The sequence below is a fragment of the Monodelphis domestica genome, chromosome 2 (assembly GCF_027887165.1).
Source record: "Monodelphis domestica isolate mMonDom1 chromosome 2, mMonDom1.pri, whole genome shotgun sequence".
Taxonomy (NCBI): Eukaryota; Metazoa; Chordata; class Mammalia; order Didelphimorphia; family Didelphidae; genus Monodelphis; species Monodelphis domestica.
In genome coordinates, this window is record NC_077228.1 from 154715856 (window position 1) to 154742182 (window position 26327).

The 26327-nt window shown below is 39.7% G+C and overlaps 1 long non-coding RNA gene across 2 annotated transcripts; it reads right to left on the reverse strand.

Moving 5' to 3' along the window:
- Positions 1 to 1051: 1051 nt before the first annotated feature.
- Positions 1052 to 26094, reverse strand: LOC103099221 (uncharacterized). 2 transcript variants are annotated; one of them, XR_461838.3, is made up of 2 exons: positions 25862 to 26094; positions 1052 to 1245 (listed from the first exon to the last, which is right to left on the reverse strand). It is a non-coding gene; the product is annotated as an uncharacterized LOC103099221 (long non-coding RNA). The 2 variants fall into 2 exon arrangements; XR_008916259.1 differs by lacking the exon at positions 25862 to 26094 and adding an exon at positions 2504 to 2614.
- Positions 26095 to 26327: the final 233 nt, after the last annotated feature.

Below are 26327 nucleotides of genomic sequence, written 5' to 3' on the forward strand. Positions count from 1 at the left end.
AGTGGACAGATGCTTGCCGGCACACGGGGTCCTTCTGGAAGCGGTCTCCTTCCACCTGCCTGTGGGGCAGGAGGGGATTCTTGGGTGAAACGTTCTGCAGGGGATTCCCCCCCCCCCCTTCTTTTATTATATAGGTGTAATAAGATTTACTTTAAGAGTGACTCAGCCCACACTCCCCTGGTCTTGGTTGGTTGCGCCACCCACCTCCTTTTTATTTTCCTTTCGGTTTTAATTAAATTAGAAATAAGGTAGCTCCGTACAAGCCCCTTTTCCAGATTTTTACATGGTTTTTTGCTTGCCTACCATGACAAAGCAGGAGCACACATTCTGATCCTGGCTCAGAAGCCGACTAGGGTCCATTGTTTTTGAGCACAAATAAGGAACTTGCTCCCCTCCCCCTGCCTTTTCTCTTCCAGAACACCAATTTAGCAAGGAGTAGGTATCTGTGAATCCCTCAAGAGACCTTCAAGGTCAACTCTTATCTCCGTCAGATCTCTGAATCGGGGACTGACCTTTGTGCAAGAAAAGTGTGCTCATCAAAAAAGCAGGGTGTTTTTGTTTTTTTTAATCATCCTTCTCCCTCTCAAAGTAAATTGTGCCCTTTCTTTTGGGAGTCAAAATAATGGACTCAGAACTGAAACCTGACAAAGGTATACGGAATGGGGTTGTTGTATGGAAGATTTGGGTCACCAAGGATAACCGGGGCCTTTTACTAAGGGGATTTCCTCTTCTCTGCAAAGGTCTAATTCCTCTCAACTTCCAGGTCTTCCTCACCCAGATTCCCCTTCACCCATCTCATCCTCTTACTCAAAAACGCCATCAATTTCTTGCCAGGGAAAACCTTTTTTTCTTTTCCTCTATGGCTTTCTCTGATGTGCACTGACTGACATTTTTACTAAAAATAACAATAGTTTGCTGATCCTTAATTATAACTTCAAAACAATTTTGGGAGGTTCCTTCCTTTTCTAGGATTTAAATCCCCCAACCTTAGGGATTAAAAAAAAAAAGTCACTAGATGAATGCCTCTAAGAAACTCACAAAACTCACAAAATCCCAACAACAACAACCAAAAAGGATTTGATTTTAATCTACATAATTTTGGATCCAATAGCTTGGAAATGAGATTTTTATCCATTTGCTTCAGACATGCCGTCTCGCCATTAGATGTGTTTCACTTGGCAGAGATTTGATGACGTGACCTTACTTTCTTTTATCATTGCTGTACCCAGAATAACTGGGTGAGGCCTGAGGAAGAGGAAAGAAGATGTGTTTATGTGCATCTCAATAAGCAATTAGTTCAGGAACAAAAAAAAAAAAATTAGTTGCTTTGTCTTCATGTCCCTGTTGGTGAGCCAGACAATTCCACAATGCCATTCATTGGTCTCTACCTGCAGAAGGGACAGAAATGCTTGTCATTCTATCTCCCTTCCTAGCAGGGGTTAAAAATTGGTCCTCCATATTTGTCAGCCTTGGAGCAAATGGGGATAGTGGTTTGGCTCCTGTTTTTGCATTAACTCGTTTGATTTTTTTTTTCCATGGCTGCCTCTCATTTTGTGATAAACCTGAGTTGCTAGGAAAGCTTTTTATGTAACACCCGCTCGGTCGCAGGCTTTACAGAGCACCAAGTGTTCCGTTTCCAGAGTTCCACATAAATCTGGCTGCACATCAAAACTTCTGTTTCATAACAGACTAGAAATAGGATTTTCTAATAACATTCAGAGGACTGTACTTATTGTGCAGGGATCTGGAATTTTATGAATCGTTAATGAAGAACTAAACAAAGACCCCCAAAACTCCCTGCCTACCATCTCTGGGGTTGAAGCAGAGAAGGAAGCTAGGGAGAAGCTTTTTCTCCATGCACGGTCTGTCTGTCTGTTGGCAAGCCAAGCTCCTTTTCAAAGATATGTTAAATAATTTTAAACATATTGAGGACCTTATTTATGTCAAGTAGGGAAAATGCCTTCTGCCCTGCTTCTCTCCCCTCATTCATGGAGAATGTGGTTTCCTTTCATTGTCTCCCCTGACACTACCCATAGGCAGATTTAACCCCTAACTTTTCTCTAGGGGAAGGAAGGTTCCTTTCCTGTCACTCTTAGCTTGGAGGGATCCAAATATCCTGAAAAATTTTTTTAAAAACCAACACCAACAAACCACACATTTCAAAATTGAATCCATAAAGAGTGAGTTCATGGAATGATTAAGGAGAGAATCAAGTATTAGGTCATCTTGCTTGCATTCCCCATCCCTGCCCCACCCTCCCACCTCCCTAACTTCCCTCCCCCTCCCCCCATCTCCTACCCACTCCCCACACATCCTGCATGCTTCCTTCCCAACTGTGTGCTCGGCATACTAGACCAGTCCTGTTACACATTATGGGAGCAATGGGAGTTCCCTCTACAAGTCCATTTGCAGAAGATTTAGATGTCACCCAGGGAAACTTCTCCTGTGGTTCAAGCTGCATTTTTCTTTGTTGCATTTCGTCAGCTCACTCCCTCTTACTCACTCAGTTATTTCTCTTCTCCCAGTCCTGGCTCTTGTGTATTGATCGCATTCCCTTCTTACTCACTCAGCATATGGATATCATCACTTCAAATAAAAAGGAACCTCTTTCTAGCCTGGGGATTGGGGTAAAGGGAAAAGGTAGGAGGGAACAGCTCCCTCCCCTTTAAATTAAAGGATTAACCCTGTTTCATCTGACTTTTCCTTTGTGTTGTTTTCACAACAGAAGCCAAAAATGAGTCCCAAGAACTGGGTTCAAATCCTTCCTTAGACATTTACCAGTTGTGTGACCCTAAGCAAGTTCCTTTAACTGCTCTGTCCCTCAGTTTCCTCAGCTGTAAAATGTAGGTAGTAGTAGCACCTAAACTCAGTGTTATTGACAAAAATATGTCTGGCACTTTGGAAATATAAAAGTACTAAATAAATATGAGCAGTTATGATTACTTTTCAGGGGATGGGATTCTGCTGATGGCAGAGTCTTCTGTCATTGATTCACAAGTTAGAACAGGCTGGTGCTGTCTCTTTTGAGCTGTTGGGTTTTGCTTTTCTTCTTTTCCTTTCTCATTCTTTTTCTACCCTCTTTCTCATAACAAGCTCTTCCAAGTTCCCCGGTAGTACACCGTGAAGGAGTCTCATCTCTTTCCTCATTGTGATTCAGTGCTTCTGTCCAGCCAGCTCAGAGCTGTATTGGTGCTGTCCTGCCTTTGCCTCCTGTCTCAGAGCCTCCATCCAGTTCCCATTAAGAGATCTCTTTCATTTATTATTCTTCCTGGCCCCAGTTGTGCGGCTTTGTAAATGTCCCCCTCTCTCTGTGTGCCAGGGATTTGTATTTTTTTGCCCTAACATGTACCAGCTTGCATTTTTTCAGGTCGATTTTCCCTTGGCTATTTCCTGACTGTATTTCTAATTCCTCCAGGGCCATTGACATAATTTCTGTCCTTGCTGGTGTTTGCAACACCTCCCCCATTTAACTTCATACAAATTTAATTAATCTACTGTTTACCCTTTCTTCTACATCATTAGTAAAAATAATAAAAGAAATTGCTCAGGAGGAAGAGGCCAGCCACATTCCTCTCCCTACCCCTGCAGCCAGTGGTCTCCAAAGAGAGCCCCGGGAGGAAAGCTCCAGGCCTGGTGATCCCACCCACTCTCTCCCAACCTAATGTGACTCTAGTGAAACCCAAGCCAGAAAGGATTTCCCTCACCAGGTTCCAATTTAATATCTTTAATATCCACTTAGTGTCGGGGCACCTGGTTGCTATGGAGATCGTTGTCATAAAAAACTCACAGGACTGTTAGAGAGATGGGAAACAGCTCCCTGCAGTCCGGAACTGCCCACATTTGCTCAGAGAAATATCTTGCTACTTATCACAGCTCTTTGTTTACTGGACCTATAGGCTTCAGATTCAATCTGCTGGGCTCTACTCATAAGCAGGCAAATAGAAATTTATTTCCAGTTACTCTTCTGCGATCACGCAGCCAAAAGCTTCACCAAATGTCAGATGGCCACAGTCTTCCCTTTCTCTCCTACCAAAGTCGGCCAAGGACAAAATGACCGTCCTTGCTGACCGAGATGTGTTCTTTACTGACCATCATTGATCCCCACCGCTCGGAAAATGGGATAAAAATACTCCCTGGCCTCCAATACTGTCTCCAACAAGGGATAGGGTATGTGGGGCCAGAGGGATCTGGGAGCCAAGCCCTGAGCCACTGGATGGGGGGTTTTGGCTGTTCCTTTCTACTCATTCAAGTTTCTGTTATTCCAGCAGGGAACATTCATCAGAGATCATAGGATGCTAAGATAATGGGTCAAGAATTGCAAAGGACCCTCCTTAGAGGTCATTTTATTTAGTTTAACTTATTTAAATTTAAATTTCATTTAACTCTAAATAGTTCCATTTTATTTATTTCTCCTTGTATAAATGATCAGATGGAGACCAAGAGAGAGACAGAGACAGAGACAGAGAGAGACAGAGAGAGACAGAGAGAGAGACAGAGAGAGAGAGAGAGAAAGAGAGAGAGAGAGAGAGAGAGAGAGAGAGAGAGAGAGAGAGAGAGAGAGAGAATTTGTCCAAGGTCACCTAGGGCACAGGTGGCAAAAGCCTAGATTTGAGCCCAGGTCCTTGAGTGGCAAAGCCAGCATCCTTTTCTCCATAGAATACGGCATTACACCAATTCTTCAAAGATCAGGCTTCCTGAAAACACAGCATTTACTCACAATAACCATCCAACTCTGAGATAAACATTTGCTAGAAACCAGTTCATAGCCTGTTGAGGGTTAAATGCGCATGTGGCTCTAGTCTCCAAGGGGAAATTCTAAAAGGTTTCAGTCTATTCTAAGTATAACCCAAGTGGTCACTATATTGCAGAAGGATTGAAGATCTGTTTATTTATTTTGTAATCAATAGAAGAAAGAAGGATTCTTTCTGGAGTGTTTTTTTTTTTGGTAGGGTGAAGTGTAGGATGTGTGAAATTCAAGATATTTAATTCTGCTACAGGCTACAAGACACTGGGAGCAAGAAGGAGGATGAAAGACAGGTACACAGTGGAGACTCCATTAGAGACGCCATATCTGCCTCTTCTGAAATGACTGCCAGAGGCCCTCTCAGCCAGAGGGGTGAAGCAGCTGACAGGAAATTCGTATCCCTTTCTGCAACCCTGCAAAAGGCTTACAAACAACTTTTTTTTTTCTTTTGTATTTTCCCACTAAAGATTAAAATTGGGCCTCTGGAAAAGTCTTCTCTCCTTTATTGGAAAGATCAAAACTATCATTTCCTCACTTTCCAAATGAAAGTTATATTTGGTTTCCTTCCTTAGGCTGGAAGATGTCCTAGAAGAATACAGAAAATGAACCTTCCTTTGCCACTGAGTTGGTATTTGAGCTTAACAATTCTGAGGTCTCTTCCAGTTTCCAGTGACTCAGTTTTCTTTTAATTCAGATAAAAACTATGACACCTTCTCTATCTGGGAAGGATTTTGAACACCTTCAAAGTCATCCCCAAAGGTACAAGATATAAAAATGACCAGCTCTTTAGTGCCCTCTTTATTCTTGATAGCTTTTCCCAGAAATAATTGAATGTAGACCTACAAGTTCATTAGCTAATTCCTTTAAAGGCTTTGGGATAGGTGCTATTTAGGCCCAATTTCAATCGCCACAATTACAGAATCTTTACTATTTCCCAATTGTTCATGCCCCTTATCTACATTTTTCTTGTTAATGATCAATTTTTAAAAGCCACTAAAAAGGCTCAGTCATTTTAGAGTTATCTTAGCTTTTTGCTTCCGGTCTTATTTATTAATGGATCTACTTTCTTTCTCCTCTTGAAAAAAACTCCCAGCATGTTTATAAAAACACTCCCCACTTCCCTTGGTTCATTTAGCTGGCATTAAATCATCGTGGGCTTTTGGTGTTTGTTTTTTTTTCCTGTCCTCATGTTTTTCCTGAAAGCTTTAACTTACTTCTAGTGTTCTTACTCATTTTCCTGCTCTGTCTCCATTTTCAGCCCGAGTTTGAAAGAGTTTTTAATTTGTTTGGGTTTTTTTTTTCAGCTCTCCAGAATGAAAGCTCATGAGTCCCTTCTTTCTTACTATTTTTTGTTTTGTTTTGTTTTTCAGGGGCCCTATAGTCTATTGCCCAGCAATTGTGGTGTCTTGCGTCTTATCTTATTCCCAAGGCAACTACTCATATCCTGGCAAATCCTGAAAATGGTTGTGTGTCTTTTCTTAGCTTTTATACCTTTGTTTCAGAACTCAGGATTTCCTGATGGTTTGTTGTGCTTTTTAAAAAAAGGTTTTTACTGCTTCTGAAAGGTGCCAGGTTCACAATTGTGAATAATAAGGGCCAAGTCTATATACATGACCAAAAAAATACTCCCTAAACAAACAAACGAAAAACAACCACACCAACTAGATGGTGACCTAGGTGACTTGACATTTGGGATGGTCTTGGTATCTGATGTGATTCCTGTAATTTCTGGTCAATTGATTGACATGGGTGTATTATATAAAATGGGCCAAATCCTCTGGCCATGTGCTTTCCCAGTTGTATAGTTAGCATTAACCCTAAAAATTAGACTTAGGCTAATGTCTTAACATGGGAAGAAAAATAAGTAAAGTTATTCATTAAGGTTCTGCTTATTAATAATTCACTGAATTTTTGACCATACTGATGTGAGCTTTCCTTCCACTGGTGCAGATTAGAGTCCATACATGCCTTTTTTTACCTTGTACAATTTTTGAACATATTCTCCCACAAAGCCTCCCTAGAAAATGTACTGAATGAACTGGAAAACGTCCTCTTATTTTTGTATTTCCGGGATAGCAATGCAGCCTTTCTTCATTCAATACATGACCGAACCCTCTTTTTTTGCCATCATATATTTTTTCTATAATAGATTACTTTAAAACCAGAAGATATTTTTGATATCATCTTTTCCAATCATGTTCTTTGACAGATGAGGAAGCTAAAACTCACCAAGGTTAAATGATTTGCCCATAGTCATACAGATGACAGGGGCAGAGGCAGAATTCAAACCTAGATCCTCTTTCTACTGTACCATGTTAATGTCCCTTAATTCATTTCCTATAGATAGGTTATCATTTAAACTGTGTTGTAACCTACTCTTTTTTCCTATTAAAGTATTTATTGATGCTCTTTAACTGTCACTTTCCAATGACTATAGGATCCCCAATCCAATATTTTCTTGTAACAAATAAAAATTAAAGCAATTCCAAAAAAATCAACACATTGGATAAATCTGAGAAAGTATGTCTTGAGCCCCTCCTCTATAACATCTCCAATACTTCCTAGCTGTGTGACCCTGGGTAAGTCATTGAATTTTCATTGCTTTTCTGCCTTAGAACCAAATGACAGTATTGATTCAAAGATGGAAGGTATGAGTTTAAAAAATAAAAATGAATAAAGAGATCCTGAAACATGCCAGAGATTGATTCAATCAACACAATATTTTCTACAAACCAGGAGGTAAAGAACCTTACCAACTACAAGGAATCTCTCTTCTTGTTGTCTGTTCTAATGATTTGTTTCTTAGAACTATGCTCTCTTGCCTCCATTAAAAAGATTAACAGCTTCTCAGGTGAGTGATAATACAGTTTTAATTTCCACAACTAGCATTTAAATTTTGCATTTTGCATAAATTTGTTCATGGTATTGATGCTTAAAATTGTATTATTTGTTATAAAATATTTTATTACTAAATTAGTGTTAACATTTTATATTAAGCAGTTTCAAATTATTGACACTTAAAATCAAACCTTTGGGCATATTTTAGCTAACAAATAGGTACCTTTAAGATCAAATGTCAAGAGGGATTTTAATCAATGAATGTGCTCATTTAGGACTTACTGCTATAGATATTAACCCCCATTGACTTTGAACAGCATAGTCCAAAATCTTGTCCCTTACTCCAGAGTAGTTGTAGGATATCTTTCTGGGGAATGATTACAGAAAGTGAACATATAAACTCACACACAACACCAAAACAACACAGAAAAACAAGGTATACATCTTCCATGTTCTTCCAACAACTATATCTAATGGGAGGTTACTTTAGAAGGCTTAATACTTGTTCTTTTTCTGTAGTGCATAGTGATGCACTTATAGACTTATAGACTTAAGTTAGTAATGTTGCTCCTGCAAGCCAGCAAAAGTCACTGGAATTACCATTAATAGAGTCACTATTTGAGGTCCAAGTCATTTGGGTTTGTTGAAGTTACTACACAATTTGCCAAATGAAGCCTAACCTACTTTCTTCTTCTATTCATCTCTGGATCCAACTCATCATCCCATCTGCAGTGTTTGTTACACAGGAGGAATAAGCATTAAATGAGCTAACTCTGCAAAGTGCAGAATGTCAATCTTTCAATGGTAATTCCATTTTATTTTTCTCATATAGATTTTTCATAGAGATCCCAATCATAGAGTCTGAAATGCTGAGACTTAGACTTTCATCCACTATGGGGTGTGACAATATTGGTATGGTCTTGGTCCTCCTGAGCTCTGCTCTCAATGTGTGCTTAGCCCTGGTGCCTCAGGGTTATTGCTGGGCTTTCCTTAGGAAGTGCTGTGACTAAGATTCTGGCTATCAAATCCTTGGGTCTAAGAGATGATCTCAGTCTTCTCAATGACTTGGCTATGTCCATATCCATAAGATATAATCAAAATTCCAAGCAGTGACTCACCCATTTATTGTTGTTGTTGTCCTTTATACTCTAAGAGGACCAAAATGATATCATTATGTTGGGGTCAAGGTACAGTGTGTCCAACTGTGGCTGATCAGACCAGTGTGAGCTCAGAAGGTTCTACCACAGGTCAGACACAAATAGCCCATATAAACGTTCTTACCTACTTATATAAGCACAGTGAGACCTTTAGTCTCCTGGGTCCAACCTCCTAGAGTGGGAAAATATCCCTCTTGGTTTGTATGCCACCAATTCTCATGATTTCAAAATGCTACATTAATATTGCTCTATCTGTTCTTATGACATAAAATAACTACGGAGCCATTCTGATTTTTTTCCATTCTACAGACATGAAAACTTAAAATGGCCTTCCTGAATCTTAAGAAAAGCAAATAAATGTCAGTGAAAGTGATGTTCAATTGGACTGTTGAATTCCAACATGAAGGAGCTTATCTACATAACCTCATTAAGTATATGTGGCATTCCTGTCATTCAAATACTGCTAAACAGGTTCATTGTGAATTGAACAAATCAAATGCTGTGACCCTGGCCCAAATTGGCAGTGATCATGCAATACTAGGCAATGAGTTGGGACTAAGGATAGGAAAGTCTTTGACAGACTCCATTGTTGCCTCTCTTTACAGCATAGCCTGCCATTTCTCTGAATTTTAAGAAAATGCATTATGAATCTTCCCTGATCTTCAAAGACTCCTTGCACTTTGTACTAACATGCAACCCCCTTTTCATTGTATTTTATTTTAATTCATCCTTTTGAATCACAGCCCTGTGGGATTTTTTGGTAACACAGAAAAAACTAAGTTTGTAGGTATTCTACTTTCAGATCAGAGGCACTCTTGTAAATCTCTAGGTAAAATTATCTTTGTGAACCAAATGGTACCAAATGGTATTCAAGGGAAATTCTGAGCAATTGACAGTGATTTTTTTTAATGATCACTCTTCTCTGCACTTACTGCAAATGCACTGAAACACATTCTATGGAATAACCTTTTGAATTTTTAACCTATGCAGAAGTGACTTGGGATTATAGTATTTATCCTGAAGAAGAGAAGGCTGGTTGTCATTGTTCTACACATCTATGAAAAATTATTATGCTGAAGATGATGCCAGAGAGTAAAGCACAAAATTAAAAGGAGTCTAAATTGAAATAGGAGTTATGTAAGTTAGATTATAGAACAAAAATATCCTGAAAGTAATCAGATGTGGAGAGATGCAAAGTAACTTCTCTTTTAATTGCATGTTATAGCAGGTATTTTGAGAAAAGGAGAAAAGAAAGGAAGATCATAGGATCAATCAGTCACTGTGTATTAATTAAACGTACTATGTTCTAGGCAAGCAGCCAAGTAGTACAAAAGATAAGAGTACCAGGACTGGAGTCAGAAAGCCCTAAGTTCAAATGTGACCTCAGACACTTACTAGCTGTGTGACCCTGAACAAGTCACAATGTTTGCCTCATTTTTCTATCTTGTCAAATAACCTGGAGAAGAAAATGGCAAACTACTCCAGTATCTTTACCAAGAAAACTCCAAATGGAGTCAGTAAGAGTGAGAAATGATTAGAAAAAAATGAACAACAATAAAAATGTTGCAGGACCTGTGTTAAGTACTAAAGATTTGAGGTAAAAGCAAAAATAGTTCCTGCCTTCAAGGGACTTTTATTCTAATGGAGGAGACAACCTGTATTTTTTTTATCATATAAAATAACTTTATAAAAGGAGATTTCTTTTTTCTTTTTTAATCTTTTAAAAATATTTTATTTACCCAATTATATATAATAACTCTCTCAGCATAAGTTTTCCAAAATTATGATGTCCAAATTATTTCCCTCTCTTCCTTCTTTCTCCCCTCCAGGAGATGGTAAGCAATTGGACCTGGGTTATACATGTATTATCATGCAAAACATACTTCCCTCTTAATAAGAGTATATTCATATAAAACCAAAACTCCAAAATAAAAACACAAAAAAGCCAAAGTGAAAAATAGTATGCTTTGCTCTGCATTGTGACTCTAACAGTTCTTTCTCTGGAAGTGGATAGCATTCTTCATCATAAATCTTTCAGAATTGTTCTAGATCATTGTATTGCTGAGAATAGCTAAATGTTTCACAGTTGATCATCATATAATATCGCTCTTACTATGTACAATGTTCTCCTGGTTCTGTTTATTTAACTCTGTATCAGCTCATGTAGGCCTTTCCAGCTTTTTCTGAAATAATCCTGCTTATCATTTCTTATAGCACAACAGTATCACACCACCAACATATACTAGAATTTGTTGAGCTATTATTCTCCAATTGATGGACATCCCTATAATTTCCTAATCTTTACTGCCACAAAAATTAGTTGCTATAAATATTCTTATATAAGTATGTCCTTCCAAACCCTAACCCCCTTTTTTATCTCTTTGGGATATCTGGATCAAAGGCTATGTACAGTTTTATAGCCATTTGGAGTATCACTGCAGATTACCCTCTAGAATGGTTGGATCAATTCACACTTGCACCAGTAATGCATTAGTGTCCCAATCTTGCCACATGCTCTCCAACATTAATCATTTTCCTTTACTGTCATATTGGCCAGTCTAATAGGTGTGAGGTGGTACCTCAGAGGACAACCAGTATTTTTTTTCTAATGAGAACTACAAGATACCTATAGAATACAAGTTAACCTAAGAGATATAGACACTGAGAATGGCAAAGGAGGAAGGAAAGACTTCCTATGGAAGTCAATATTTAAGATTAATCTTGAGGGAAGTTAGAGGTTATAAGAGACAGTAGTTGGCAGATAGAGAAGAGTATTCCAGGCATGAGGAGACAATGGTTATGGATACAAGAGTTGGAAGATGGCCTGTGAGGAACAATAAGTAGACGAATATGGCTGGATTATAGAATATGAGGAAAGAAGAAACATGTAAGAAGCCCAGAAAGACTAAGTCAAGTTCTTCAAGCCACTGGATGACAAAAAGCATTAGAATTGACTAAAAGAATTAGACACCCCTCTGGCTAGATATATTACAGAATGAGATTCTAGGAATTGTTTCACAAGTTAAGATGTGAAAGAATGTACATTCATCAATTGGGGAATGGTAAAACAAGTTGTGGTATATGATTGTGAAAGAATACTATTGTACCATAAGAAATGATGAACAGGTTAATTTTTTAAAGTATAGAAAGACCTATATGCAGTTATAAAGAGTGAAATAAACAGAACCAAGAGAATATTTTATACAGCAACAGAAATATTGTTTGAAGAATGACTTGTTTATGTCTGTCTTCAGAGAAAGAATTGATAAGTAGACATAAGCAATATATAGTTTTATATATACATATGTCTTTTTGTCAAGTGATGCTTTGTCTAATGGAAGGAGGGGAAAGAGGGAGTTATCTGGGTATTTTAATGTAACAATGAAACATAAATTAATAAAAAGAAATTTAAGGGTTAAGCTTCTTTAGCTGTTTTGAGAAGCAGATTTCTCCCACTCCAGACCTTACCTATGTAACAGAGGAAAGCAGGGTAGGGGTTTATGGGGGTAGCAAAGTTTGTTCAAAGAAAATATCACACTCCTGCCCTTCACCCTTGAATAGATGGAAGATGATCTTTGGAACTTGAAATGGTTAAAATGTCAGAAGAGTTAGGCTTCCCATTTATATCCCTAAATAGTACTCCTATTGCACCTTAATAAATGTCTATTTCTAAAAGCTAAGTAAGTATGGCTGAGTGACAATCAGTGGGAAGCACTAGGGACTTGTAAGCAAAAAATACTTAGTCCCTTAGGGTTACCCTTAGAACCTTGAGACTGAGAAATAGTCAATGAGAAAAGAATTAGAAAAAAAGTTGTCCTGAAGGAGATATTACAGAAGTATGAATTAACCCTAACCCTAACTCTGGCCCCACGCTCCAGTCTGCTTTGCTTATATTGGCTCTATATCTGGGGCACAGGACTATTTTCTAAATCTCTGCTCTAGGCAAGACCCTCTATACTGTGGTACCCTGGTAATAGCTTAGTATCATCTACACCAAGTTCAAAGACCATTTATTAAGCTCCTAAAATATGCCAAACACTTTGGAAGGTGCTAGAGACACAAAGACAAACATGATGGCAGTCATTATACTCAAGGAGATGATATACTTCTATTTACTTAGCACAACAAGTTCCCAGATGTCAGTTGTAGCTTTCTTTGCTTAAGAAATCTGGGGTCCTAGAGCATTAAAATCCAGATTTTTTCTTCCTTTCACTATTTTCCTTCAGAAGAACCCTATCATCCTTTACAAAGGGGGAAATAATTGTACACATATCCAAGACAAAGGCACATCATATATAGTGAGATGGCAGGGTCAAATAGCTAAAGTCTACTGAATCAAGAAACCCAGGAAGGCAGTTCTATATCCTAGTAGGAAGGTCAATGCATCTGAGAAATGTGACACATTCTTCATTTATATGTTCTATAGTCTCTCCTCCCCTCCTCATCCCTTTCCCATCTTTCTTTCCCTTCTGCCCCTGACATATCTATCTTACAACTCATTGCCATTTCTGTGGTGTACTTACTTTGAGCTCCTGGGAAATTAGTTGTCCTGATGACCCAGTTCCTGTCTTTACATATTCCCACACAAACTTTCTCAGGGGCCAGATCACTTGGGCTTTATTTCTGGTCTTCTATTCTTCAGGGACAGGAGATAAGTTAGGGTTCATAGGGTGACATTATCCCTTTTGTGACTCCCCCAAAACTCTGACTATAGCCTATTTGCGTCCATTGTTATATTCATGAACCTGAATTAATGGCTTTCTAAGTGGAGCAGTGTATAGAGCTGTCCACCTGGAATCGGGAAGACCTGACTTTAAATCCTGCTTCCTATACTGACTAGCTATATAAACCTGGGCAAATCATTTCATTTCTGCCCACCTCATTTTTCTCAACTGTAAAATGGGGGGATAACACCTTCCTCCCAGGGTTGTTGTGAGGAGTGAATGAAAAAATTTGCAAGAGTTCTTAGCGCAGTGATTAGAACACTGTAGGTGCTTAAATGCCTATTCCCTCTTCTTGCTGGTTTCCCTTTCTTCCACATTTGTGCCTTAAAGGGCTTACCTTTTCCCCCATCATGTTCCCAACACAACTAAATTTCTATTAAAGGAGCATTTGCTAAAATTCCTCAATTGTCTATTCAGCCGGACATCACCAGAAAGGTACATGGAACCATTTTGCTGCGTGCTATACTTTCACCACAGCTGTGAGTCATTAAGCCTAGTGTTTTAAATCAGTTTTTGGAAACTGAAAGAAAAAACAATTTCTACTATATATGGGCTTGATACCCCCCCATGTAATAAATACCCTACTGCTTGAGTCTAAGATAAAATGGCTTTGTCATAAGGCAGACCATATAGTACCAATAGCATTGATTGCTTTCTATCTTAAACAGTGACATCTTCTACCTGGTAAATACTAAGTACTGTAGGAGTGGGCTAGGTTGTTGGGTGGACTTGGAGTTAGGAAGACCTTGTTTCAAATTTGACCTCAGACACTTACTAGCTATATGACACTGGGCAGGTGCTGATCTCTCAGCTTCATTTTCCAAAAGTTTAAAATGGAGTAATAATAGCACTTTGGGTACTTATGGTAGGGCTACTGTGAGGACCAAAAGAACAAATCTAGGTAAATCACTTTGTATACCTTAATTTGTTGTTGTTCAGTTGTGTCTGACTCTTCATGACTTCATTGGGGGTTTTCTTGACAAAGATATTGGAGGAGTTTACCATTTCCTTCTCCAGTTCATTTTATAGATGGAGAACCTGAGGGAAATGGGATTAAATGAACTGCCCAAGGACACACAGTTTGCAAGTGTTTGAGGCTGGATCTGAATTCAGGAAAGTGAAGCTCAGCACTCTGTCAACATGGAATCTAGAAGCCCAAACTTGTAGCCTAGTAAAATCTGATGAACCCCAAGTTTTAGGACTAATTTATAAACTGGAGACCCCAAAGCTTGTCCTTGTTCCCTGTTTCTGTGAGAATCCACCCTGAAGGTAATCTCAGGCTGGCAGTTTCAAATTGAATAAAAGACCCTAAAGTAAAGATAATCCACTTGAGGTGGAGGCTAAACCCAAGCCAAGTGACTCTGTAGAGCAGTAGGCAGCACATCAGTCTCATAAACTGAAGGTCCCAAATTCAATCCTTGGAAGGAGGATGTGATATACTGGGAGGCTTCTGGAGACAATAAGTGTCACTCTGCTTGGGCTTAGCCTCCACCTCAAGTGGATTGTCTTTACCTTAGAGTCCATTATTCAATCTGAAACTGCCAACCTGAGGTTCCCTTCAGGATGGATTCTCACAGGAACAGGGAAAAAGGACAAGCTTTGGGGTCTCCAATTTACAAGCTAGTCCTAAAACTTGGGGCTCATCAGATTTTACTAGGCTACAAATTTAGTGCTTCTAGATTCCATGTTGACAACTCTATCCATTGTACTACCTTGCTGCCCCACACTATTTAAATATTAGCTCTTCTTATGCTGTGTCAGTTGTGATGATCCGGTAACCAGGATGATCAGGGTCATAGGCCTAGGTCACAGCAAGTCTATTTTAAATAAACAGAGTTTTTGCCGAGGCCTTAATTATTCAACTGAGAAGATATTTCGATCAATATTTCAATCAATCTATCCCAAAAAGTCTTACAAATCAACCTGATAAATGCTAGAGAGTCAGAGAAATAGATTTGATCTCTGCCCTCTATATCAGCTAGCTATTGATGTTGTGATGCTCCATTCCATCTAGGAAGGCAGCTCCTACAGGATACAAGAACTGCAAGCATTTATGATGTGTTTTCTATCTGCAGAGTCCTGTCCTAGGTGGGAGTTGGGGTGGGATTAGAGTCCAATGTCTAGATAGCCCAGAATCTCTACCCTTGAGGAATTTCTAGTCCAGATTATCCAACAGAAACAACAAAGAGGCAACTATTTCAGGAAGAAATGGATGGCTCTGATAATAAATGCCAATACATCACTATGGACTGGAGTATTGGTGGAAGGCTTCATAGAGCAGCGGTTCTCAACCTGTGGGTCATGACCCCGGCGGGGGTTGAATGACCAAAACACAAGGGTCGCCTAAAGTCATCGGAAAATATATATTTCCGATGGCTTTAGCCACTGAGAAATCGTGCTACTTTACAGCAAGATCTCAGAAAGAATGGGGACCCTGCTGCCTGCACATTGTACTAATATTAGTTACTTATCAGCAGCCCTCCCCCTATGAGGGGCAATGGATTTACCTTGTTGCCTGGAGACTGGACTCAAACAGAGACCCAGAGAGAGCACCAGGGTGCTGGCTCTGGAGGGGTTAAGAATGAATCCTGGAGCAGATAACTCCTGGAGGGGATAACCCCAGCAAAGTGAAGCTTCAGCTTGAGCTGGAGGGAGAGGACAGGAAGAAGAAGGCAGTGTCTGTAGACCCCCTCCCCAGGCAGGACTTACCTTCCGCCCCAGTGCTCAAGCTGCCTCCTGCTGGATTAATATTTCTCAACATAAAATTAAATATTGTTTTTATGATTAATCACTATGTTTAAATTATGTTTGATTTGTAGCAATGAGAATACATAATGCATATCAGGTATTTACATTCCGAATCATAACTGTAACAAAATTACAGTTTTGAAATAGACACCAAAATAATTTTTTGGTTTGGGGTCACCGCAACATGAGGAACTATATTGCGGGGTCACTGGCATTAGAAAGGTTGAGAACCACTGTCATAGAGGAAGAAGGAGGGAGACCTAGTCCTTGAAGGGAGAAGCAAGACTTGGATAAATGAAGAAAAGAAAGGGGAGGCATTCTCCATGGTGGGTACGCCTGTCCATGACCCTATGGGCAAGGTGCTAAATATTGAAGGGTCTTTAGAAATACCCTTCTCCGTTGGGCTCAAGAATAATCTACATGGGCTTGATCATCACCTTCCGGGCCCAGAATTAACTGTAAAGGCTGCAAGATTTGGCCAAGGTCTCCAGGCCCCAGAGTCTGCTGCTTTCCTGCCCCTTTGTGGTAAGGAGCCAAGAAAACACTCACTTTTCCCTTTTGTGCTTGTTTTAAACATCAAGATGGTCCTCCAGTGAGCCCTCTGGCATGCTGCCTCGGAGCTAAGAAAACAATGACTCCAGAACAGGGTGTGAGGCTCTGGCCGGTGGGTCCTGGGCATTCGTGGCTCACCCCCAGGGGCAAGAGCAGGTCAAGGGCTAAGTACAGAGCCTCCCATACTTCCCCCACCACCTGGACTTTCTGGCTGTGTTTGTGCACCTTGTTGCCTAGCAGCAGCCTAAGGCCAGGGACACTTAAAAGCAAGAATCGCCTACAGTTGCTTTTGTGTAGACTTCTCCCCCTGAAATCCCTCTCCCCCCTCCAATTAGAAATTCGCTGCCTGGACCTGTCACTCAGGGTTCTCTGCACCAGGAGGGCCAAGGGCGTGGGGCCCAGTGATGAAAGCTGGAGTCCTCCTGTCCAGTGAAGAAGGAGGCAACTGACTGCCCAGAGAAGAGAGGTCTGGAGAGGGGACTGTCTGCCAAGAGCTCAGCAGGTTCTCCAGGACTCAACCTGAAGCCTTAAAGCAGTCACTGAACTGCAGCAAGCACCAGGCCAAGATTCAAGGAACTCTCCTTGATGTTCTGAAAGATTTAAGACCAGGTTAACCCGCCTAGGGCACAGCTAAAGACAATACACACAAGTCTAAGCCAAGAAGGAGCAAACTTAACTTTGCTGCCTTTGTTTTTCGATCAAATTCTGCCTGTATTTGGCGCCTTCCTTTCTTGCCAGGGATAGAATGACTCCCTTAAAAAAAAAATTCCTTACCTTCTTTCTTAGAACTGGATCTGTTCTGAGGTAAGAAGAGAGGGGAGGACCAGGCAAATTGGGCTAAAGTACAGCTAGGAAGTGTCGACAAGATTTGAAACCAGGACTGGCTTTGTCCACTGAGTCACTTGATTTCCCCTCTAATATCTTTTTGTCAAGGCAAGAGACTAATAGTGAAGCATTCATGAAGGAGAAAAAAAATCATTTTGTAATTTCTTCTCTGTCCTGATCTAAAAAGCCATGGTGAGGGAAGAGATGAAAAATGATAAAAAAAAAAAAAACATTGCAAGATTGGTTACAAAACTACAACCACCAAACCCCAAACTGAAGCACTCGAAACTTTTCTAGACTGAGAGCCAGTGAATCTTTAAGAATAGACTGAGGCAGCCAGTTAAAGAGTTCAGTGGATTAAGAGCCAGTCCTCAAGGTGAGAGGACTTGGGTTCAAATATGACTTCAGACACTTCCTAGCTGTGTGAACCTGGGCAACCCACTTAACCCCAATTTCCTACCACTCTTCTGCCTCGGAACCAATATTCAGTATCAATTCTAAGACTGAAAGTAACAGTTTAAAAAAAAAAGAATAGGACTAGCTAAGGCAGTAGAGGCAATGGCTTGCATTTTGATTCTCTAAGGTATATACAGTATACAATTGTATAGTATTGAGATCACCATCCTGGGCCAGTGAAAAGGGCATTGGGTTGGCACTCTGGACCTGGGTCTGTTAGATTAGGCAATATTAAAAGTCTCTTCCAGTTCTCAATCTTTGACTATGATGACTGTGATGATGTTTCTTCTCAAAGTTTGGAAATCAGTTTTATCTAATTTCCAAAAAAAATGTTTCCAACTTTCTTGGAAAAGGGGGAAATAATGTTACCTAATTCATTTTTTCCCTTTTGTAGTACAATTCTACACTCTTCAGAACCAGAAGAGAAAGAAAATATTTCCCTCATCTTATTTACAGAAGAGAAAAAAGCATATTAACAGCTCCAGGGGAGTAGCTCTGTCTCAGATCCTGAGGCATCAAAATTTAAAGGGCATTGATAGCAACTATACCCTTCCAGTACACTGAAAACATCAAGCATCAAGATAGTGAGAATAACTCAATTAAAATACAAAGCAGTTGTGGGTGATTTGTGCCATTTTCGACAACATGACCAATGTGGAAATATGTTTTGCATGCACAGATATAATCTGTATCAAATTACTTATCATCTCAGGGAGGGAGGAATGGGGAGAGATAAATGAACTTAGAACTCAAAATTTTAGAAAACTAATGTTAAAAATTGTCTTTAATCAAAACATGCTACTTTTCACTTTAGTTTATTTGGGGGTTTTGGTATGTGAACATTATCTTACAACAACGAATGATATGGAAATAGGTTTGCATGATAATATATATATATATACAAAACACAAATAAAATTGCTTACCATCTCTGAGAAGGGAGAGGGAAGGGAGTGAGGAAGACAATTTGGATCTTACAACTTCAGAAAATGTATGTGGAAAATTATTATTACATGTAATTGATAAAATAAAATATCTTTAAATTTTTAAAAATTATCTTTACATGAAATTGGGAGAAAACTAAAATACTGAAAAAATAAAATTAACAACTAAAAAAATATGAAGCTAGCAAATGTTGATCCCACACAATCGACACTCCCACATCTGGTGCCTTCCTACTTCCCTGCTCTACCTCATCTTATCAGGCAAGTGACCTCAGTAGCAGTGGTCCAAGACCTTTTTTTACCTCATCCTGCTTTAGATATGTTTTGTAATGGATCCCCTGGGTGCCGAAATTGCCTGTTAAAGCATTGGAGAAAAAAACTGTCCCACTCTTACATAATTCCCCACAGGGTTTCCCTCTGTGGGTTTACAACAGTTTGACTTCTAACCTCCGCAATAGGCTACACAGGCGGAATGCCCATTCCCCTAAAATAGAATATAAATAATTACTTGTTTAGTCACCCAAGATACTTGAGAGGCAAAGAAATAGCCTTCACTGGGAAACCTCAAGACTTCCTCCTCTCCCACCCACCACCACCCCTTGCTTCTCTCATTCCCACCCATCCACATCCACCCCTGAAAAAAAAGAGGGGTCTAACTAGAGCTAAGAGCAAGGAATGGAGGACTCTGAATCTTGGTTGAAGGTAAGATTAGTCTCTTGTACTAGCTGCCTGCCATGCTTCAGGAACCACTAAAACCAAAGAAATAATTTCATATATTGTTACATAAATAAATGTGTCAGGCTGACTGACGCTGGACTTTATTCTCTCCCCTTTAGTAACACAAGGTTTCCTCAAACATAGTTTGCCCTAGCGGGTGGAAAGTGAATTGTGAATATAAACTCGTTGAGGGAAGGACAATTTCATTTTTGTCTCTGAATCCCGAGCACCTAAAACAGCACGCGGCACAGAGTAGGTACTTAATTTGTTGAATTAAATTGAGTTGAGGTCTTCAATACCCTCTCGTTTCCCTTTTTGATGGCATCTACTCTATCCCTTCCTGATGTGATGATTTATTTTTCATATACTATATTAATTCTTATATCAGGTCCCTGGAGTAGAAAAGCTCTGATTTCTGTGTAGTAGAGAGAATTATTAAGTTCAGGTCTTGGACCTCAGGTACCAAACAGTCTTAAGATTTTTGCATTTTCTTTGTCCTTGGGAATGTGTCCCTTACACAAAATCTCACTGACAGGAAGGGTTTTTTCTAATGATTCTTTTCCTGCCTAGTGACAAAGCAGCAATTGTTGGTATGGAGAAGGGCTGAGAGTTTAATGGACCACCTCCTAATCAGTTATTTATTTACCAAGTAGAGATTTCTTGGGAAGTTCAGTAGAGGAGCGAAATAAACGACCTCCCCATATTGAATTTAGGTACCCTGGAAAGTGGGGTTGGAATTTTTTTGATCCTTAGGAGAATCACTGGGTGAGATTAGGATGTCTTGACCAGTCAATTAATACATTATTTTAAAGTTAAGAAATACTGTCTCTTAAGAATTTCAGTCATTAGACTCAGGCCATGCCCAGTGGCCCAGACCTCAAAGACACATATGATCAGATTTAGAACTAAGAAAGACTTTGAGGGTCATCTAGTGCAGTTCCCTCTTTTTACGGCTGAGGAAACTGAAGTCCAGAAAATCTAAGTAATTTGTTGGATGGCACAGGGATGAGTAATGGTATCAGGATTTGAATATAGGACCTTGATTCCAAATCCAGTTTACTTTCCACTGTACCATATTGCTTCTCATAATGCTGTCCCCATTCTCCATGCTGTCAAATTCTGGTGGGACGGATCATTCCCCTCCCTCTCTGATAGTCACACCATCCTCTGTATACCACCAATGCCTTATACTCTCGACAATTGTTTTTGTTCCAAATTTTTTTAAATTCCTAATTATGGTTCTATGCTCAGACGTAGGTCCATTCCCACTAAGTATGTTACAGTCACCAAAACTTCATTATTAAGTTCCAGTCCCTGTGGAAGAAGAACATTCAATTTTTTGCAGTAAGTTCAATTTCTCAAGTGTTTATTGAGCACAACTATAATGCTCTTGGCTGTGCATGACCCATTGTAAGCTTTTAAAATGCTTTTTTATTCTATCGTTCATATGCCTAGCATGATGGGAGATGATAGAAGAAGTATGCAGCAAAACCCTTGTCTTAAAAGAGATCATTTTTGGAGAGAAAAAATTATATATACATGAGCCAAATAGAGAATGATGTAAGATCCTCTCTAAGATGGTACTAAAGGGGCAGCTAGGTGGCTCAGTGGATTGAGAACCAGCCCTAGAGATGGGACATCCTATGTTCAAATCTGGCCTCAGACACTTCCCAGCTGTGTGACCCTGGGCAAGTCACTTGTCCCCCATTGCCTAGCCCTCACCACTCTTCTGCCTTGGAGCCAAGACGGAAGGTAAGGGTTTAAAAAAAAAAAACAACCTTGGCTTATTTAAGATGGTACTAAACTGAATCTTTTCTGGGATAAAATGTAGAAAAGTGAAATAGGCAGTACTTTTTGTAGTTATGAGAAAGGGCTTTGTGGAGCAATTAGGTCTCCATCTGCCATAACTAGGGAATCATGTAAACCTAGTTATTCACAACTTGTCCCTCCATTAGAACATGAATGTCATGAGGGCAGGGATTGGGATTTTTTTGTCTTTCCTTTTATCACCAGTACTCGAAACAATGTCTGGCACATAGTAAATGTTTAATAAATTCTTGTGACCAGTTGACTGACTGGCCCTTTGCTCTATTTTTTTTGTAAGCAAAAACTTTCAAACAAATAATTAGACCTCTCTTCAAAATTTTCCTTAAGAGGTCTAACAGACTTTTAGTGGATGCTAAAGTAGCAGATGGACCAAACTTCTGCTGGATAGTCTTCTAGTTATGCTTAAAACTACACAAAACAGTAATTTGAAAGAAAAAAAAAAGAATGAAAACGGTTTGCTTTAAATATTGCCTACTTCCTGTTCTTCTCAACTTAAATACTAAAACGAGCATTTCAACAAAATCCTTTCACTATTCTCACCAAGTGTTTAAAGCTGTCACTGGGTTTGGTTTGGTTTTGCTTCTTAGTGGTAATTTAGAACTTTACTGTAAGCGATTCCGGGAAGACTAAATTCCTCTGTGGGTCAGAAAACTAGTGAAGATACAGCCCAGCTCTCAAATGGAGGGAACACCTAATACTCTGGACCTATCAAAGAATGGCTCTTTAAGTTTTATTTACACTTAACCATGGAATCACTGTTTTCTTGGATATGATCTGAAGTGACAACCTCTCTGTATAGGTGGGAATATAACTACAAGCAGAAAGACAATCCCCACCTTCAAGTTTTCATTCTAATGAGTTGGGGGATAGAAATGGAGATGTCTGGGAAGACCATCAGTAGTACAGCAAGAGAAGAATTAAAGCATGGGTGGTCTGAAGGTCTTTCTTAAAACAGAAGTTCTGGAAGGAATCATTTGATCAAAGGAAAAGTCTAGAGTCAGAAAAGTAGTCTAGAGAGGAATAAAGGCACCAGGGCACCTATCTTCTTGAAGCTACTTCTCAATAGACTATTCCTATCTTTTGCCATTTTTAACAATTGGCTGGGTGTAAGGTGAAACCTCAGAGTTGTTTTGGTTTACATTTCTCTTATTACTGATTTAAAATATTCATCATATGGTTATCAATAATTTGGAATCCTTCATTTTTTAAGCCCATAACTTCCATCTTAGAATCAATATTGTGTATTAGGTCCAAAGCAAAAGAGTAGTAAGACTAAGCAATGGGGGTTAAGTGACTTGTTCAGGGTCACAGAGCTAGGAAGTATCTGAGGACATATTTGAACCCAGTATCTCCCACTGGCTGGGCTCTCAATACACTGAATCACCTATCTTCCCCCTGTAATCCTTCATTTTAAGACCTCTTTTCTTGTTCATATCATTTGACCAATTATCTATTGGAAGATGATTTTGGTTATATATGCCTATATGTGCATATGAATGGTTTATAAAAACATATCTGTACCCAGAAAAATGTGTGTATAACCAAAACCATTCATTATACAAAAATGTAAATAGATAGAATGATAGATAGATAGATAGATAGATAGATAGATAGATAGATAGATGATAGATAAATACATAGATAGATAAGTTTTTATGTATCTTGGACAAACTTCATCTAAGATATGATAAAAAGATTTTTTCCCAATTAACTACTCTTTGTAACCTAGATACATTAATTTTGTTTGTGAAGGAGAGTTTTTCAATTTCATATAATCAAAAGTATTTATTTTTCTCTTGTAATTGCCTCTACCTTTTGTTTGTTTAAGAATCACTCTCATATCCATAGCTGTGAGAGGTAAATGATCTGCTTCTGCTTCTCTTCTAATTTTTATGGCATGAGCTTTAATATTAAGATCACATATCTATTTTGAATTTACTACCAGGTATTGTATAAATGTTGGTCTAAGCCTAATTTCTGCTAGATTCCTTTTCAGTTTCCCTAGCAGTTTTTATAAAAGAAGAACTTTCCTAAATAATTTAACCTCAAAGAACCTCTCAGTTTCTTCATCTGTAAAGTAGGGATAATGGTTTGTTCTATCTATGTAATAGGATTGGTTGTTAGGAAAGGGATTTACAGACCCTAAAGTAGTATACTGTGAGGTTGTTGTTGGGGGTGGTCTTTCATTATCAAAGAGGACCAATAACATAATGGGGTGTATTAATTTGTGCATGAATTGGATTTAAGTGAGGCAGAGTTGCACAAAGTCATCAGCTTCACTCTCTCTTCCAGAGTCATCAAAGTCCAGTGGCAAGACAAAAGTTGGGATGAGTGGCCATGACCTGGGATGCAGTGGATGATCTTGGCCTCTTTGAAGTTTGACCAAGCTCTAAGAATTAAACAGAGCCTCTTTCAGTTGTCTTCATGCTATTGGAACAAATTCTTTTCATTTGTCCCTTTTACCCATGGAAGTCTTCACATGCTTTGGGGTAAACACCCCCTTAACTCCCAGATAGGTTTGAGACCTGTTGGTTGCCCTCAACCAGATTTGGCCTGCATAAGTTTTATTTACTGGTGTGTGGCTGCTGCACATGCTACAGCTTCTTGGAGCCACTGATGAGAGTTGAGTGAAAGGTGGACACCAGAGGTAGATGAATGGCTCTGAAAAGGGTTCAGCAAGTCCAATATAAAGTATAGGTTTTTTTTTTTGGTTGTTTGTTTAAGTCCTTACCTTCTGTCTTAGAATCAAGACTAAGTATTGATTCCAAGGCAGAAGAGCAAGAAGGGCTAGATTGGGAGGGAAGTGGAGTAGGAGGGGAGTTTGAGTGACTTGCTCAGGGTCACACAGCTAGGAAGTGTATGAGACCAGATTTGAACCCCAGAACTACCCATCTCCAAGCCTGGCTTTCTATCCACTGAGCTAGCTAGCTGTCCCAAAGTGAAGTATTATTAATAAAAATGACTTCTAAATTCTCTTTTAGTTCTAAAATGCAAAAAAATCTATAAGAAATGGTCTCCCTACAAATGTATAGTTCCTTAAATACATGTAGACATCTTGTAGAATCTAAGCTTGAAGAAAAACTCTTGTTTTTGTCTAGTGCCTGGCACAGTCGGTGGCACATAGTATCAATCAATAAATGTTTTTTGAATTGAAGTGAATAAATATAGAGCAAAGGTGAGCTCATGATAGTACAGTATACTCTAAGTACTGAGGAACTCTAGGGTAAAGACCAAGTCGTGAGAGAGGGGTCATCTAGAAATACAAAACTAGGAACAATTCAGGGCAATATAAATTCTACAGGAATACTGGCTAGTTGTGGCCAGGAAGACCTGAGCTGATACCAACTAACACCTCTCCTTAGTGCCAGGACATCATTTTCTAAAACGAGGACCACCTCAGCGATCCTGAAACAGGGAATCTTACTATTTTAACCCCTTTAAGGCATTTGACTCTCTATTCAGTCCATTCTCTCTCCACAACTCAGCCCGGTAGATTGCTTCCTCCAGAACCAAAAAAGGACCTGCCTGGATATCATGAGAAACTTGCTGTCAACTATCAGTCCTGAGCCAACTCTCTTGTACGCCCAGGGCGAACAATTTAGGGGTAATTTTCTGTCTGGCTTAACAAAATTGACCCTGGGACTCCATTTGGCTAGTAAACAGCACCAGAACAAGCAGTGCCCCATCATTCCTGGGAGCCCCATGCCCAGGGAACATCTGAGCAAGCATTATCCCCAGGGTGAGCTCTGGAGCCAAGTGCTGAATGGCCCTTGTAGAATCCTGGCTGCAACTCAAGCATCTCATTAGGTTTTTTCAAAGATGCTTCCTATTCCTCCTATTGATTTCCCTGTTTACTGTCTCTTGTCATGATATCTTGTGACTAGAGTGATATTGACCTCGGGGCTGTGTCCTTTTGGAGCTATGAACCAAACTTTGACTCATCCCACCCCCATCTCCACCCTCTTCCCAACCACGAATGGCACAAAGCACTTTGGGCTCTGTCCCAGCTTCATCTCCGGTTGCAATTTCTCCAAGTTTCCTTTGACAGGCTGTTCCTTCATTGGTGCAGGGGCATTACGTAAGCAATTTGTATCTCCCATTAACAGTTCTGTGAAAGGCACTCTCCCCATTCTGCTCACACTCAATGGCAAGCCCAGCCAGCCAAATGCCGAAGGGAGTTCTTTGTGAGACCTCTCAACAGCTTTTTGGCAGTCCTGGTATCCCTTCTCTTCTCTCCCTTTTCAGCTGTCTCTTCTTCCAGCTCCAGCCCATTTTCCTACCTTCTCTTTCACCTAAGGGCAGAGAACCGCCATCATTCATTCAGCCTTACCTTGGGGCTGATGGAGCTGCTTCAGACACACCTGATGTTCCTCAGAGGGCTCTAGGGAGGGCTGGCCACCCACCAACCCTACTGCATCGAGCTTGGACACATAGTGACAGAGAGGAAGTTATCCTTTGTGCATGGACCTCATCATGCCGAACTTGTCTTTTTGGAGATGTCTGTGCACTTTCTCTGACATCACTGGCTTTGGAGGCCAACCCTGGGCATATTTATAGACTGAATAGCTGTTTCTTACCACTTGCTCAATGGACTTATTCATGGGTGGCCTGGGTATAGTCACAAAAGCCAATCTTCTTGGTTTCCTTGGTTCCTGGAGGTCCTGGGTGATCTAACTATGGAAATAATTTTGTTCACATATTAGCATGCAAGGTCAGACTTGGGGGACAAAAAGACCCAGGCTGTGACCAAAGAAGCCTCTGTCCTGCAAAGTGGTTTCCCAGAGCCCAGGGAGAAA